General features: G+C 41.5%; 1 protein-coding gene and 1 long non-coding RNA gene across 2 annotated transcripts in view; one reads left to right on the forward strand and one right to left on the reverse strand.

The window, feature by feature from the left end:
* Positions 1 to 17,783, reverse strand: part of RIPOR2 (RHO family interacting cell polarization regulator 2) — a 296,826-nt gene that overhangs the window by 163,948 nt on the left and 115,095 nt on the right. The gene's annotated exons all lie outside the window — the stretch shown is intronic.
* LOC135230711 (uncharacterized) overlaps positions 11,953 to 17,783 on the forward strand; it is a 54,357-nt gene continuing 48,526 nt past the window's right edge. The window contains exon 1 of the long non-coding RNA XR_010321332.1: positions 11,953 to 12,860. This is a non-coding gene — a long non-coding RNA (uncharacterized LOC135230711). The remainder of the gene's footprint in view (positions 12,861 to 17,783) is intronic.

The following is a 17,783-nucleotide window of genomic DNA, read 5'->3' on the forward strand; positions in this document are numbered from 1 at the left end:
TGGATTGTTTCTACCTTTGGGCCATTGCAAATAATGTTGCAACTAACATTGGTGTAAAAGCATCTGTTTGAGTCTCTGCTCTCCATTCTTTTGGGTCTATAACTAGGATTGCGATTTCTGGGTTATATGGAAATTCTATGTTTAGCTACTTGAGGAAGCGCTAAACTGTTTTCCATATGGCCATCCCATTTTACATTCCCAGGAGCCATGGATGAGGGCTCCAATTTCTCTATATCTCCTCCAACGCTCGTTATTTTCTGGGTTTTTTTTTCTTTTTTGATAATAACCATCCCAGTGGGCATGAGGTGGTATTTCCTTGTTGTTTTAATTCACATTTCCTTAATGACTGATACTTAGCATATTTCCATATGCTTATTGGCCATTTGTATAGCTTCTTCAGAGAATTGTCTATTTAAGTTCTTTGCCCATTTTTTAAATGTGTTGTTTATCTTTTGTTGTTGAGTTGTAGGAGTTCTTTATATATTCTTAATATTAGACCTTTATCAGATATGTGATTGTCAAAAAAAATTTTTTTTCCATCGTGTAGGTTGTCTTTTCACTTTTTTTATTGCGGTAAAATATATGTAACAAAACATTTGCCGTTTCAGCCTCTTTAACATGTCCAGTCCAGTGACATTAATTACGTTCACCATGCTGTGCAACCATCACCACTTTTTGTTTCCAAAATCTTCCATCACCCTTAACAGAAACTCAGTGTCCCTTAAGCGATAATTTCTGCTTTCCCCCTCCCACCCGTCCCTGGTAACCACCAATAAACTTGGGTCTGTATGCATTTGCCTTACATTTCATATGAGCGGGATCATATAATATTTATCCTTTTTTGTCAGACTTATTTCACTCAGCATAGTGTTTATCACATATATGACTCACCTTGTTGATAAAGTCCTTTGATGCAAGAAAGTTTTTAATTTTCATGAAGTCCAATTTATCAATTTTTTCTCTGTCGTTTGGGCTTTTGGTGTCATATCTATGGAGTGATTGTTAAAAAAAAAAAAAAAAACTAGGCTTGAAGTTTTACCTCTATGTTTTCTGCAAAGAATTTTATGGGTTTAGTTCTTATATTTAGGTCACTGATCCATTTTGAGTTAATTTTCATAAGTGACGTGAACTATGGCTCCAACTTCATTCTTTTGCATTAGCAATCTAGTTGTCTCAGCATTGAATGCTGGGTACGCGTTCCCCATTGAACAGACTTGGCATCCTTGTTAAAATTCAATTGTCTATAGATTTATGGTTTTACTTTTGTATTCTTTATTCTATTTCACTGGTCTATACGTCTATCCTTATACCAGTACCACACTGTTTTGATTATTGCAGTTTTATGGTCTGCTTAGTGTGAATTCTCATACTTTGTTCTTCTTTTTCAAGATTGTTTTGGCTATTTGGGGCTCCACTGTAATTCAATATGAATTTGAGGACTGGCTTTTCTATTTCTGAGAGAAAAAATGTCTGTTGGCAGTTTGATAGGGATTCTGTTGAATCCATAAGTTGCTTTAGGTGGTATTGACATCTTAACAATATTAAGTCTTTTAATCCATGAACATGGGATGTCTTTCAATCTATTTAGGTCTTTTTAAATTACTTTCAGCAATATTTTATAATTTTCAGTGTACAAGATTTTCATTTCCCTGGTTAAATTTATTTCTAGATATTTTATTCTTTTAGATGTTATTATAAATGGAATTTTTTCCTTAATTTCCATTTCAGAATGCTCATTGCTGATGTATAGAAACCTGACTGATTTTTATGTGTTGACCTCGTATCCTGCCATTTTGCTGAATTCACTTATTAGCTCTAATATCTTTCTTATGAATTCTTTGGGATTTTCTATATATAGTATCATGTCATCTCCAAATAGAGATATTTTTATTTCTTTCTTTCCAATTTGGATGTCTTTCATTTATTTGTTTGTTTGTTTGTTTGCCTTATTGCTCTGGCCAGAAAGAACATCCAGTGCAATGTTGACTAGCAGTGGTGAGAGCAGGCATCCTTGTCTTGTTACTGATCTTAAGGGAAAAGCTCTCAGTCTTTCCTTCTGGAGTATTAGCTGTGGGTTTTCCATAAATGCCCTTTACTGTGTAGAATTTCCTTTCTATTTCTAGTTTGCTGAGTGTATTTATCAAGAAAGCGTGTTAGATTTCTGCGTCAGTTGAGATGATCTTGTGGTTTGTTTCCTATGTTCTTTTAATGTGGTGTATGTAATGGATTGATTTTCTGATGTTGCACCATCCTTGCATTCCTGGGATAAATCCTACCTGGTTATGGTGTATAATTCTTTTATATGCTTTTGGGTTTGATTTTCTAGTGTTTCGTTGAGGATTCTTGCATCTGTATTCATAAGGAATATTGGTGTGTAATTTTCTATTCTTGTGGTGTCTTTATCCAGCTTTGGTATCAGGGTAAGTGTTCATGTATTTTTGACATAGATGATAGTGATTGTGTTTGTGTGTTATACCTAGATATACCTGATAAAATATACCTGATATCACTCCATAAATTAGAGCTTTTGTAGCTTTTAAACTTCTGATGAAAAATTTTAGATATACAAAGGTATACATAGTTTTTCAAAATTTACTTTGGGATTCAAAAGTTAGACAGTTAAAGACCACTGGTGCAGATCCCAGGTTGAGTGGAATCAGACTGCTGGAGACCCTGTAGGCCTGGGGAATGTGGTCGAGGGGGCCTGGAGGAGCTAAGAAAACTACAATGGGGTCTGGGCATTGCAGAAGGTAGTCCTAGTAGCTCCATCCTTTTAATGCTAGCTTTTTGGATCATGACTTATTTATCTCCTGACTTGCTTCTTCTTGCCTTCAGAATTTCTTTTCCTCAGGGAGAGCAATGAATGCAAGGATTTGGAATTTATGAGACTTGCTATGTTCTGATTTTTGGCCAAATGTTTTGAAAATGCTTTTCTGCGTTGCTTCTATTCACTGTATGTATTTTGGTGGCTTCTGACTCTGCAGAGGACAGAAAAATAATTTGGGGAAAGAGAACTTTCAGAGGCTATATTTAGAAAAGAGAGAAAGAAAGCATGAAGAGAAGGTAGAATATTACTCTTGAAAAAAAATATATTTCCAGAGTTCTTGTGTTTTTTTTTTTTTTAAAGGTTCTGTGGGAGGATATCCAAAGACACTCCTAAATTTGAAATTCAGCTCTGCTTGTTTTGTGAATGCTGAAGAGCAGAGGAGAGCTTGGATAAAGCTCAAACACACCTAAACACATCTCATTCTGGGGTGCCTGCTTCACCTTAGATCTCCAAACCTGCTTTGTCATTTACCCAGAAAGATCTAGATGCATCTGAGGCAAACTGGAGAGAGGAAATGGAAAATTATAGTCTAAGAAATCATGGTTCCTCCTTTGTACCCTGGCATGCTCCACCCTCAAGGCTTTTTCCTCTTTTAAGGTTTTGTTTTGAAATATAAATCACAAAAAGATTGGAACGGTGAAAACAAAGCCCCAGAGTTAAAGGAGAGACAAGATGCCCAAGGTCCAGAATGATGGACTGGTCCTGCCCAGGGAGGAAATCAGGTCCCGCACTTCCACGACTCTGGCTCCTAACATTCCCAACCCATCTTTAGCTTAACTGTGAGTTTTCAGCTTCTACCTCTAAAGATCTGGAGCAGCAAAAGCTGCTTCCTTCCCTGAAAACAATGTAGCCAAAGCAAAAACACCACCAGGCTGCTGGGAAAAGATGATGACCCAGCTCTCCTCCAGGTGGAAAGGACTCTGACTCCTTCCAGTTCAATAAACAGCATCAAACTTTAGTGAGCAAGGGAGTTGCTCTCTCCTTTCTTCCCTACAACTAAAAGAAAAAGCTAGTCAAAAAAAGAACAAAAGAAGGACGAAAGGGAGGAAGGAAGAAAGGAGGGAGGGAGGGAAAAAGAAAGACAATTAAAAAAGAAGGCATCCCTGGGTGGTACAGATGGTTACCAACACCTGGCTGCTAACTCAAAAGGCTGGCAGTTTGAGTTCACCCAGAGGTGCCTTGGAAGAAAGGCCTGGTAATCTACATCTGAAAAATCAGCCATGGAAAACCCTGTGGAGCTTGGTTCTAGTTTGACACACATGGAGTTACCATGTATCAGCATCGACTGCTCAGCAACTGGTTGGTTGGTTCGTTGACTTTGATTCCAAATGCAATGCTTGACCATGGAGATAACCTCTCAGCAGTAATATGAGCTCAGCTTCCTCTCTGGGGCCTCTCTCTCTGTCCCTCCCCAATTATTGCACATGGGAATTTGTAGTTATTAGTCACTCTGCACATTTCCCTTTTACATCTGAACTCAGGTTGCCCTGGGAGAATATTCGTTATTACCTCTGAATTTTAATTTTGAGGCGCCAGAACTGGCTCCTCTTTCTTCCCCTTTTCCTTCATGGTCCCTGCTCTGTAATTTCCCTTCAGCTGAGGGGTACCATGGTTCATTTCACCTCTGCACATACATGTGAACCCCTCCTACTTACCTATTCAAAAACAAGACCTTTTTTTTTTTTTTTCTTTTTCTAGAACCATATCTGGTGTGTTAACAGATTGAAAAGTGCCGCCCATCCTCTCTGAGACCACAAACAGACCTGCATGCAGTGAACCAAGTGTTCTAAACAAGGGTGTAGACCAGAGAATGTGGTAGGGGCCGGAGCAGGAAAAGAACACTGCAGCTTAAAATGGGAGGTGAGCAGAAAGCAGCCGCCTCTCCAAAGAAACAGGAATCAGAAAACAAAACAGAAACCTCATTAAAACTTGAAGTTGAAGGTTTTCAATGTGGTTTATACTGCAGATTTCGAAGACCTCTTTCACTTAGCCTGACAGAGCCAAGGGCGACGAGCCCAAATCCTTGCACGTTTAGCATTGCAGTGTGGGGGAGCCGTGAGATTCCTCTCTCAGTCTCCAAGTATGGAGGATCTCAGGGCTTCTGAGGTTACGCTGTATGTCACTTTGTATGCAATGGTTAGGTTGAGTGAAGCCTTCTATGGAGTCTCAATTCTGCCAGGGACTGAGCAGTAAATTTGGGGAGAGTGGGGTAGGGGTAAATAAAGGCAAGAAGTGTGCTTCTTCTTTTGCGGACTTGCAGAAACCAAAAGCAGTACAAATATCAACTTCCCATCTTCCGAGCAGTTCCCGCAGTCGACTCTGACCCACGGTGACCCCGTGTGTGTCAGAGTAGAGCTGTGCTCCACAAGGTTTTCAATGGTTCAAGTAGATCACCAAGACTTTCTTCTGCGGTGCCTCCCGGTGAACTCAAATCACCAACCTTTTGGTTGACAGCAGAGCCCGTCTTCTAATACCATGGAAACCAGTGTTGTGATGATGGCCCCCCCAAACCCAAACCTGTTGCTGTGGAGTCAATTTGACCCTACAAGACAGAGTAGGACTGCCACACAGGGTTTCTAAGGAATGGCTGGTGGATTCACACTGCCGACCTTTTGGTTAGTAGCCATAGCTCACCATAGCCCTTAACCACTGTGCCACCAGGGCTCCAATGATAGCCCAGGGCTCACTAATCACCCTAAAGGTGAGGAAGAGGTCTCCTACAGGTCAGAAGCTTGTTAGCAGGAGTTCAGGAGCACAGGACTCCTTCTTCTTCAGGAAAAGTCATTGGCTTGCATCAGCCCAACTGCTCTGAAAGAGGTAGGCACCAGAGAAATGTTAGAATACTGAGTGAATTATTTTCTTATAAAATTTCACCCACTGTTTTAACAAAATAAAAACAAAGGGGAGGTGTCAAGTATTGCGTATGGGTGAGGTAGAGGGAACGGGGAGGGGAGGAGGCAGTTCTACTTTCTATTTATTTATCCTCCCACCCAAAAACCCAGTGTTATTTATCCTAAAAAAAAAAAAAAATGTGACCTAATGTAAAAGACTTTGCAAATGCGGCCAGCTGCCTGTTGCACTCAAGTGGTTCGGTTACTTTTATTTATAGAATGGTAGAAATTTCCCTGGTGCTAGTATGAGGCGGGGTGCTGAGCAGAGCACGAAATGTTCCTGGAATAACACCTAGAAGTGTTTCAATGAGCCTTGGTGGCACAACAATCAAGTGCTCTACTGTGAACCAAACGCTGGCAGTTCGAACCTACTTAGTGGCTCCTCGGTAGGAAGACCTGGCAATTTGCTCCTGTAAAGATTACAGCCTAGAAAACCCTATGGGGCAGTTCTACTCTGTCACATGGGGTCACTATGAGTTGGAACCGACTCCACAGTACCTAACAACAACAGGGTTTCTTTCACTGGAAGGTATCTAATAAGAGCTTTATACACAACCAACATGTTCTTATTAATTAGAGATATTATCTGACAATAATGATTTGTTAAATCCCTGTTTGGACCAGATAACCCTGTGAGGAGGTGAAGTTGGTAATGCCCGTCTTGAAAGCAAGAGTCTTTCTCTTCTCTTCCTCCCTCCCTATACTCTAATAATCCCCTTGTCACTTTCAGGAAAATTTGGACCCTGCATTAGCCCTTGCACTCACTTAAGATCTCATGGTTAACCTTATGTTGATAATATTAAGACCAATAAAGCAACTGAGGGATGTGTGTTGTTCACTCTTCTGAGAGAGTTTTGTGTCACTTGCTCTTCTGAGCTCATTATGAGGTAAGAGAGGGAGTTTGGTGTCACTGTCCTCACTTTGGAGCCCTGGTGGCACAGTGGTTAAGAGCTCTGGCTGCTAACCAAAAGGTTAGCAGTTCGAATCCACCAGTCTTTCCTTGGAAACCCTATGGGGCAGTGCTACTCTGTCCCACAGAGTCACTATGAGTCAGAATCGACTCGATGGCAACAGGTTTTTTTGTCCTTTACTGACGGGGAAACTGAGGACAAAGAAACTAGGTGAATAGGCACTAGAGCATAAGTGACATGGTGGAGTTGGTGGAGCAAGCGCAAATGCTTTCAAAGAGTCAGAGAGACAGTCAAGATCATGGAAACTCATGCCAGGGAGGTTCTGACAAGGGTGACCGAACTGCTCCATTTACATCAGAACAAACTACAATAAAACCTGCAAAAACCAGAACCTGTTTAAGGCAGAAACCTATCAGAGAAGGAAAACGAAAATATTTTCCACTAAAATGAGTGTCAAAATCCTAAATTGTTTAGAAAAATACCAAAAATTAGTATAACAGAATATTGTGAATAGATCCGATTCTAATTGGGCAGCATCACCTAAACATATTGGGTAGGCAGTTGGAAGCGGGGAGAGTAAAAACCGGTTATACAGCTCAGGTTACAGAGACAGTCGCCAAAGACAATCCATACATCCTAAAACAGCCTCTGGTCAGACCCTGGACTTTTTGCTTCTTGAAGCTGGCTGCACACAGATAATTTTCCAAAAGAACTCAATGCCTAAGGCAAAACACTCTCTACTAAGCTGCTTACTAGGCTATTGTTTGACCTGAAGGTGACTCCAGTGAACCAGTTCTTTCAAGGTTCAAAAGGACGCCTAAGGGTGGATGGCCTGAATGGGTCACCCCAATTCTATGAACCCAGGAATCTGAATTCTAAGAGAATCAAAATGAATTTGTCACAAGCGACAGAAAAGTGGTAAGACTGCACCCTGTCAAAGATGGAAACCTCGTAAGAACCAAAGAAACAAGGCAGTCCCATCAAGTTCTGGCTCTCCCAGGTTTTACTGTATATTCATCTAGAAAATGCCCCAAAGTGCAGGTATCTAACAGGAAGTCAGATGGGGTGAGGTGAGCAGGGTTCTGCTGTATTGGGAGTGATTTTTCAAATCTTATTTTCTATACTGAACTCTGCCATATCATAGAAGAGGCATTACATTGGAAGCTATAGGATCTAGGTCTTATTTATCAGCTTATGAACTGGTCTCCCCTGCTAGACTGCAAGCTCCTAGAAGGCAAAGGTTATGCAAGACCTTTGCATCTTTGTTTCAGGGCTTTCCCCAAGGCCTGAGGGGAACAGTGTTCCACAGACATTTTCTAAGTGAATTTCTAATTGAGTCCTAGCAGTTTTCTAATTAGACATCAGAGATTTTAGAAGGCTGATGTAATGTCCCCTGAGACATGACACCTGAGACAGCTAGTGGGCCTTCACGAGGTCACACATTGTCAGGATAGTTGGGAACACAACTTTGTCCTATAGTGAACTTTATCCCACCTCTGATTATGAAGTGGAAGAACAATCCTTACACAAGGCCCAATAATGGTTTTTATGCTTGGAAGACTTGGGTTATCATCTTGATACTGCAGACCCCAGACCCCGGTGAGAGTGGGAAAAATATACATTTTTTTCACGGAAATTAATTGACTAATCCATGAGTTTTGCAATGGAATAGGTTTCTTTACATTGTGTTGTCAGCCAATGAATGGGTCTGGGTGTCTTCAAATTTATTGACAAAGACTTCCATAAAAGTGTCTCTTTGGAAGACGCTTGACAAGGAATTTCAAAGCAACATACTTAGAACGATAAAGAATGTTTTGTGGGGAGGGACCAAGATGGTGGAATAGTCAGATGCTTTTTCTAGTCGTCCCTCTTAAAACAAAGACCTGAAAAAACAAATAAATTGATTATATATGGAAATCTAAGAGCCCTGATCCTCAAAGACAAAGTTGAGGAGTTGGACTGAGCAGCAGGGGAAAGGAGAGACAGTTCAGAAGCAGAGAAGAAGTGCTAGTCATGAGTTTGCCGGCACCCTGCTGGCTGGCTTGGCCGGTGCATATGGGCTGAGGTAAGCAGTAGCTTAGGATGCATCTCTCCACTTCAGAAGCCTCTGGAGCCAGTGGGGAGGGTGGGGAGGAGGAGTGGAATTGGTGCTGGGCTTGCAAAAGTTAAGGGAAAGCATCAAATCTACGCGCGGGGTCAAAATAACCCCTCCCCCATGGGACTTTCACAGCAGAGAAGTGCCTCTTTCCCTTCATCCATTCCCCCATCCTGCTCGCAGGGACACCAGCCCAGTGTTATTCAACAACTGCCACGCCCCCTAAGTCGGAACTCAGGGACATCCACACCCAAATCAGTCACACAGCTTGAAAAAATCGCCATGCCTCCTAAGATGGGAGCTCAGGGCAGGCACTGCCCCTTTGCCTAGGCACTGGCATAAGGGGTCCATGGACTTCTAGCGCCCGTCACCCGTCACCCCTGCCTAGACCTGTATAGGCCAATTCAACACCACAGGCCCTCATTAGCATAGAACAATAGGACATACACCTGAAGCCTATTTTCAACTATAGCAGCCAAGGGGAAGTTGCAGATTCATGACATTTGACTCTGTCTTGCCCATTGAGTAGGGTCCTCAACCACCCACATGAAGGGCATCTAGCCACTCATGACAGGGGTTCAAGAATAAGTAGGGCCTCCCATTCTCTGCAACCAATAGCACTGCGTGACCAAGGACTGGCTACAAAACCCATTCCCATATGTACTCTAGGGGATAGGGACATGCCCTCCACTGAGGCACTCGGGGGGCAGCCATCAGCTCACTGCCTTGCTCAGCATATAGCCCGCTACTGCCACCATTTGCTGGCCATGATCAGCTCATGACCTACATAAGTGGAAAAACATACCATGCTCATGGATAGGAAGACTCAACATTGTGAAAATGTCAGTTTGACCCAAAGCGATCTACAGATACAATGCAAGCCAGATCTAAATTTTTTAATGAGATGAAGAAAAAAATCACCAACTTTAGATGGAAAGGGAAGAGGCCCTGGATAAGTAAAGCATTACTAAAGAAGAAGAACAAAGTGGGAAGCCCCACACACTACCTGATTTCAGAACCTATTATACCACCATGGTAGTCAAAACAGCCTCGTACTGGTACAACAGATACATGGACCAATGGAACAGAATGGAGAATGCAGATGTAAATTCACCCACCTAGAATCCACCTAGAGCAGCCGATATTTGACAAAGGCCCAAAGTCCATTAAATGGGGGGAAAGACAATCTCTTTAACAAATGCAGTTGGCATAACTGGATATCCATCTGCAAAAAAATGAAACAAGACCCATACCTCACACCATGTACAAAAAATAACTCAAAATGGTTCAAAGACCTAAATATAAAATCTAAAATGATAAAGATCCTGGAAGAAAAAATAGGGACAATGCTAGGAGCCCGAATCCATGGCATGGATAGTATATAAACCATAACTAACAATGCACAAACATCAGAAGAGGAACTAGTTAACTGAGAGCTCCTAAAAATCAAAGACTTACACTCATCAAAAGACTTTGCCAAAAGGATATAAAAAGAACCTATAGACTGGGAAAAAAATTTTGGCTACGACACATCAGATAAGGGTCTAATCTCTAAAATGTACAAGATACTGCAACACCTCAACAATAAAAAGACACATAACCCAATTAAAAAATGGGCAAAAGATACAAACAACACCTCACCAAAGAACACATTTAGCTGGCTAACAGACACATGAAGAAATGCTCGTGATCATTAGCCATTAGAGAAATGCAAATCAAAACCACAATGAGATACCATCTCACCCCAACAAAGCTGGCACTAATCCGAAACACACAAAATAATAAATGTTGGAGAGGTTGTGGAAAGACTAGAACACTTATGCACTGTTGGTGGGAGTGTAAAATGGTACAGCCACTTTGGAAAACAATTTGGTGCTTCCTTAAAAAGCTAGAAATAGCAATTCCACTCCTTGGAATATATTCTAGAGATATAAGAGCTATCACACAAATAGATATATGCACACTCATGTTCATTGCAGCATTGTTTACAATAGCAAAAAGATGGAAGCAACCTAGGTGCCCATCAACAGATGAATGAATAAGCAAATTATAGTATATACATACAATGGAATACTATGCAACCATAAAGAACGATGATGAATCTGCCAAACATCTCACAACATGGATAATCTGGAGGACATTATACTGAGTGAAATTAGACAGTAGCAAAAGGACAAATACTGTATGAGACCACCATTATAAGAACTCAAGAAAAGGTTTACTCAGAAGAAAGCATTCTTTTGATGGTTATGAGGTTGGGAGAGGGGAATTCACTCACTAGATAGTAGACAAGGGTCATCTTTGGTGAAGGGAAGGACAACACACACAATACAGGGGAAGTCAGCACAACTGCGCCAAAGCAAAAGCTAAGAAGTTTCCTAAATACACCCAAACGGCTTGAGTGACAGTGTAGCTGGGGTTGGGGCCTGAGGACCATAGTTTCAGGAGACATCTAGGTCAGCTGGCATAACAGATTTTACAAAGAGAATGTTCTGATTCCTACCTTGGTAAGTGGTGTCTTAACAGCTTCTGAGCGGCCATCTAAGATGCACTGATTGATCCCAACCCACTTGGAGCAAAGGAGATTGAAGAATACTAAAGACACAAGGAAAATATTAGCCTAAGAGACTAAAGGTCCACGTAAACCAGAGACTCCACAAGCCTGAGACCAGAAGAACTAGATGGCGCCTGGCTACCACAATGACTGCCCTGACAAGGAACACAACAGAGTCCCGGACGGAGCAGGAGACAAGTGCAGAGCAGACTTAATGGTTTGACGGAGACTGGGGGAACCCCTGAAACAATGGCCCCTGGAAGCTATGTTCACCCAGGACTAAAACCATTCCTGAAGCCCACTCTTCAAATGTTAGACAGGAATAATCCTGTCTACAACAAAAAAAAAAATAATACACTTGAGGAGTGTGCTTCTTAGTTCTATTAGCTACATGAGATCATACGTGCAGCTCCTGTCTGGAGGCAGGATGAGAAGTCAGGAAGGGACAGGAACTGGTTGAATGGACACAGGGAACCCAGAGTGGAAAGGCGGAGTGTGCTGTCACATTGTGGGGATTGCAACTAATGTCACAAAACACTATGTTATAGATTTTTGTATGAGAAATTAACTTGAGCTGTAAACTTTCACCTAACGAACAAAAAAAGAAAAAAAAAATTTCCCCACCACTTTCTTTCTACTTCCTTTGCCCTAGGTTTCTGCCTCTATAGTTCTTTTCCCTGTTCCTCTTCGCTTTTTAATACACTAAAAGAAAGCTGTATAAAAGACTTCTAAAAGGAACATTAAAAACTGGTTAAGAAGTAAATGTCAAGATAGAGGACATTACAAAAGTTTGGAGAGGAGAAAAAAAAAAGTCCAGATCTTGTTTCTGGAATGTTCTGGATAGGATTTTCAATGTTCTGTAATGCACAGAATTATCAACTTTGGTAGCAAAACTTAGTTCCCTTTTCTTTATATTCTGGGATAAAAGAGCATGTGGGAACGGAACTTGTGGTAAAGATAACCTTGCCACAAAGGGACCCCACCCCTGCTTACCTTCCACTGGATCTAGCTGTAAATATCTAGTGAATGGTAAGTGTGAGGCTTCCTGTATTCTGCAGTGGGCATTGCCACACCACTATCTCAGTAAAATGAACCGGAATGCAAAATTTAACACTTCTTTTGAAATGTGATGAAGCAACATAGAATTCAGAAACAGGATGACCACATCTTCTGTACTATATTGCACTCTTTTGCACAATGCGCAAAAACACAACATAAGAAACCCACAAAAGAAGGAAATAGAACAAATGAGGTTGTTGACTGGGCAGGTTGCAAGGTAAAAGGCAAAATTTTTAACGCCCCACCTAGTTAACATCCTCTTCTGACTCTTATTTCTGTCCCCAAGCGTCTTTCCTTTTCAATTATTCTTTTTCATCATCCAGCCAGCCATCCAGCCACCCATCCAGCCATCCATCCATCCAGCCACTCATCCAGCCATCCATCCACCCAGCCAGCCACCCACCCAGCCAGCCACCCAGCCAGCCAGCCAGTCAGCCAGCCACCCAGCCACCCAGCCACCCACCCATCCATCCAATATTGAGCACCTTAGCATGCTATCTACTGGTGATATGAATGTACACTGGTAAGGATTATACAACTGGCTCTTGGGAGGAGGGATAAGCTGGCTCTGGCACATCAGCTGGACAAAGTTAAATAAAATGTATGTAGTCTGCTTTATGGAAGTTTTTGTTTTTTAAATCTAGAAAGGAAGACATATATTGTAAGTAGTTGCCATACGGAAACCCTGGTGGTGTAGTGGTTAAGTGCTACGGCTGCGAACCAAAGGGTCAGCAGTTCAAATCCACCAGGTGCTCCTTGGAAACTCTACGGGGCAGTTTTACTCTGTCCTATAGGGTCGCTAGGAATCGGAATCGACTCAACGGCACTGGGTTTGGTTTTTTTGGTTTAGTTGCCATAGAGTTGATGTAATAATACTGTAGAGGAATGTGCTGGGTATAGAATTAATGGGGATGTACAGCGAGACCCTTTAAATTAAATTACCTTAAGGAAAGTTTGGTGACCTGGACTCAGCACAAGCACTGATGGGTACACACAGTGTACATACCATGGAATATTGCTCAGTCGTGAAGGAAAACGGAGTCCTGGTGCATGCCACAACATGGACAAACCTTGAAAATATGCTGAGCTAAACAAGTCTGTCGCAAAAGGTCAAATACTGTATGATCTCACAAATATGAAATAAGAAAATATATAGAAACCAAAGACTATTGATGATTACCAGGGTGAGGGGGAGTGGGAAGAAGGAGTTTTTTCTGGCGGGGCATTGGGTTTATGTTGATAGTGGTTGAATGTTTTTGAGGGGGATAATGATAATGGTGGCACAACATGGAAAATGTTATCCATGTCACTGAATTGTAAATGTGGAAGTTGTAATGTTGGTGAATGTCTTGGTGTGTATATTTTCACTGTAATAAAACAAACAGTACACAGGGAAGGGCTAGGGCTGGTTTGAACTCAACGTGTGGTCCTTTTCTCTTCATGAACAGTTTCTCTTATCTCTAGTCAGTGTCTTCAGACTCAAACACCCTGGCACAATTGTCATTCTTGGCAGAGAGTTGATTGGACAAGAGAGAACTCTAATTTCAAAGTCCAAATCGAGATACTTCGGCAGGGTGGGTAAGGATTAGGGTGGACAGGGACAGTTCACTGCAATAGAGGAGTGGCACCTGTTGAATGGTGGAGGACCAGTCTTCAACAGCGACATCTTGTGGCAATGAACAGCATAAATTGGATTAGTGACATTTTCCAATTCCCACTCTTCCTGGCATTGATAACAAGACTGATGCGCTGTCTTAGTTACCTAGTGCTGCTATAACAGAAATACCACAAGTGGATGGCTTTAACAAACAAATTTATTCTCTCACAATCTAGGAGGCTAGAAATATGAATTCAGTGCACCAGTTCCAGGAGAAGACTTTCTCTCTCTGTCAGTTCTGGGCAGAAGGTTCTGATTATCTATCTTCCCCTTATCTAAGAGCTTCTCAGTGCGTGGACACCATTTTCAAAGAACACGCTCCACTCCTGGTGCTTCTTTCTTGGTGGTTTGAGGGCCCGATCTCTCTGCTCTCTTCTCTCTCCTTTTATCTCTTATAAGATAAAATGTGATGCAGGCCATACCCCAGGGAAAATCTGCTTACCTGGGATCAGGGTTGAGACCGGAGTAAGAGTGTTGCATCCCGCCCTAATCCTCCTTAACATAACCTAATCTTGTCTCATTAACCACAGGCAGAGATTAGGATTTACAACACATAGGCTAATCACATCAGACCACAAAACAGTGGACACAATACTGGGAATCATGGCCTAGCCAAGTTGACACACATTTTTGGGGAACACAATTCAATCCATAACATGCCTGTGGAATAAGAAAGTCCCTGATTCTCAGACAATTCAGAGGCTGAGAACTTAAGGGAGATAGAGTAGACTCTAAACTGATATTTGTGGACTTGAACAAAAATTTTTTAAAAGTTAAGGCCTGTGCCCATTTCTATTACGATTTGAGGAACAGGTCATGGGTGGTATAGCTACCACATATGTATATATGTTTAGGACAAGGGATACTAACAAAATGTTAATGCGGTTATATCTGGATGATAAGTTTTGGTGGGAGGGTTTACTTCTATAAATTTGCCTGTATTGTTTGGACTTTAAATAATTTTCTCTCTCTCTCTCTTCTTAAAATAAGCAATCAATAAATAATACTTGCCAATTGTAAAAAGGCAAATAATAAAGAAAGAAGTGAAAAATTACCCATAATCCTACCAGCCAGACGTAATTGTTAATATTTTGATATATAACCTTCCAGAGGTTCTTCTATGCATGGTGTGTTTCCTTTGTGACCCCCTTAGATTAATCCATCCCCATCTCTGTTTCCTACAAGGACCTACAAGGGCCAGAGTGGTTCAATGGTAGAATTCTGCCTTGCATGCAGGAGACCTGGGTTCAATTCCTGACCAATGAGCCTCAAGCGTAGGTACTACCGGTCTGTCAGTGGAGACCTGTGTGTTGTTACAATGCTGAAAAGGTTTCAGCAGTTTCCCAACTAAGACAGACTAGGGAGAAAGACCTGGCAATTCATTTCCAAAAATTCAGCCATTGAACATCCTATGGATTACAGTTTTGCTCTGACACGTGCAGGGTTGCCATGAATTGGAGCCAACTCTGTGGCAACTGGTTTTCCTGGTACCATGCTTAAAGGGATTTATTAAACTCCAGGATCAGATAAATACTGAGCTTCGTTTTCTTGTGATTCTTTTAAGATTTTAATTTTCAATTAATGGTTGCATGTAGGATTACTTTTGTTTATGCTATGAGACTGAATTCTCACTTTAGCTTTTTCCAAATGTTTAACTAATGATCCAAGTTTTATTTATTAAACAACCTATCCTCTCTCCACTAATTTAAACTGCTACTTTTTTTTTTTTTTCCATCCTCTCTTGCCTTCTTTGGAGACTTCACTTGTTATCTGCTGTTTCTTTTAGATCTTGTATATATGAGCTGGCTGAGTTATATGCATGCTTGCTTGGTTAATTGATTGATGCACTTATTCATTCAATGAGATTTATAGGGGCTACAACAGTGAATACGATAGAAAATCTCTCTTGGGGCTTACAGTCTTGAGATGTACACGGCACTGGGTTCTGGGTAATGTGCCAGACACTTACATAGCACTTAGAACGTTCTTAGTGAGTTTACAAATATCATTTCACTTCATCCTCATAAAAAGGCTATGATGTAGGTCTATTTTTATCTCATTTTACATATGAGAAAATGAGGCATTGAGAGGTTAGGTAACTTGCTCAAAATCACTTAGCTGGTAAATGGGAAGTTGGGGAAAGTTAATTGGTGGTTCCAGTTTAGTGCAATAAATGTTATTTATCGTAAGGGAAGTGCAGGGCTCTGTGGGAGCGCTTAGCAAGGTCACTTGACTCGGCTGTGGGGGCCAGAAAAGACTTTTGGAAGCAGTGATGTCCAAATGATTCCTGAAGAATGAAGAGCAGTAGGCCTCACACAGACTAGTGAGAGGAACTGTGGGTGGGGAGCCAGAGTTTGGGGTAGACTTATTTAAACTGGAGGAAGGAGTAATACAAAGACTCAGGGAAGAGAGAGAATGCTGTGTTCTAGAAGCTGAAAGCAATGAAGTATGGTTGGAACAGAGCATGCAGTCGGCTTGAGATGGGAGGTGAAAAGTCCTAGAGTTGGATCAGCAGAAGGAAATTTAATTGTAGTCCAAGCATAGGAGGAGACATTGAAGCATTTTCAAGTCCACCCAAAAGCACCTTGGAAGAAAGGCCTGGTTATCTACTTCTGAAAAATCTGCCATTGAAAACCCTATGGAGTGTAGTTCTTGTACTCTGACACACATGGGGTCACCCTGAATCAGAATCAACCAGGCAGCAGCTGGTTTTTTAAGCAGGAGAGAGATTACTTCAGCGATTGAGTGGAGGATGAGCATCAAGGGGCAAAAGTGTGGGCAGAGCAAACTGTTAGGGGGGCTCTTACAACAACCTAAGGTGAGAAATGATATTGGCTTTAACTAAACCAAAAAACCCGTTGCCGTTGAGTCGATTCCAACTCATAGCCACCCTATAGGACAGAGCAGAGCTGCCCCATAGGGTTTACAAGGAGCACCTGATAGATTTGAACTGCTGACCTTTCGGTTAGCAGCTATAGTTTTTAACCACAACGTTACCAGGGTTTCCTGGCTTTACCTAAGGCTGTAGAAACGAGGATGAAGGGACACAAGTGGATTCAGGCATCGCTTCAGAGGAGATCGACTGGACAAGAAGTTAAGGAGAGTGGAGTCAGTGATGATGACCCGGCTCTTTGCTTGACTAATAAGTCTCCCACATGACCAGCTAAGGCTTTGATAAAAATGTGGATACTAAAAGATTAGCTGTAATAGCCACATAATATGCACCGGAGAAAGGAAAATTTCTCTGGGGTGTATCAATACATTCTCAAGACTGCGCCTTCACCGCCCACGGAATCCTCATTAAGGGAGGTCTGCAAAGTTTATATATATTGCAATATGTTAAGAGTATCACCTTTGGGGGTAGAATTAGATACAATTAAACATTTTTGATAACTTTACTGAGATACATTTCACATACCACCCATCTAAAATTTCGAGTTCTGGTGGTTTTTAGTATATTCACAGAGTTGTGCAACCATCACCACAATGTAATTTTAGAACATTTTCAGTTTCCAAAAAGAAACCCTGTCCCCATATACAGTTCAATCCCTATTCCAGTGCCTCCACCTCACCTCAGATCCAGGTAACCATTCATCTACTGTCTTTATGGATTTGCCTATTCTGGACATTTCACATAAATGGAATCATACAGTTGTTGTTAGGTACCATCGAGTCAGTTCCAACTCATAGCAACCCTATGTACAACGGAATGAAACACTGCCTGGTCCTGCGCCATCCTTGAAATCGTTACTGTTTAAGCCCATGGTTGCAGACACCATGTCAATCCAT

Source organism: Loxodonta africana, chromosome 1, assembly GCF_030014295.1.
Source record: "Loxodonta africana isolate mLoxAfr1 chromosome 1, mLoxAfr1.hap2, whole genome shotgun sequence".
Classification (NCBI taxonomy): Eukaryota; Metazoa; Chordata; class Mammalia; order Proboscidea; family Elephantidae; genus Loxodonta; species Loxodonta africana.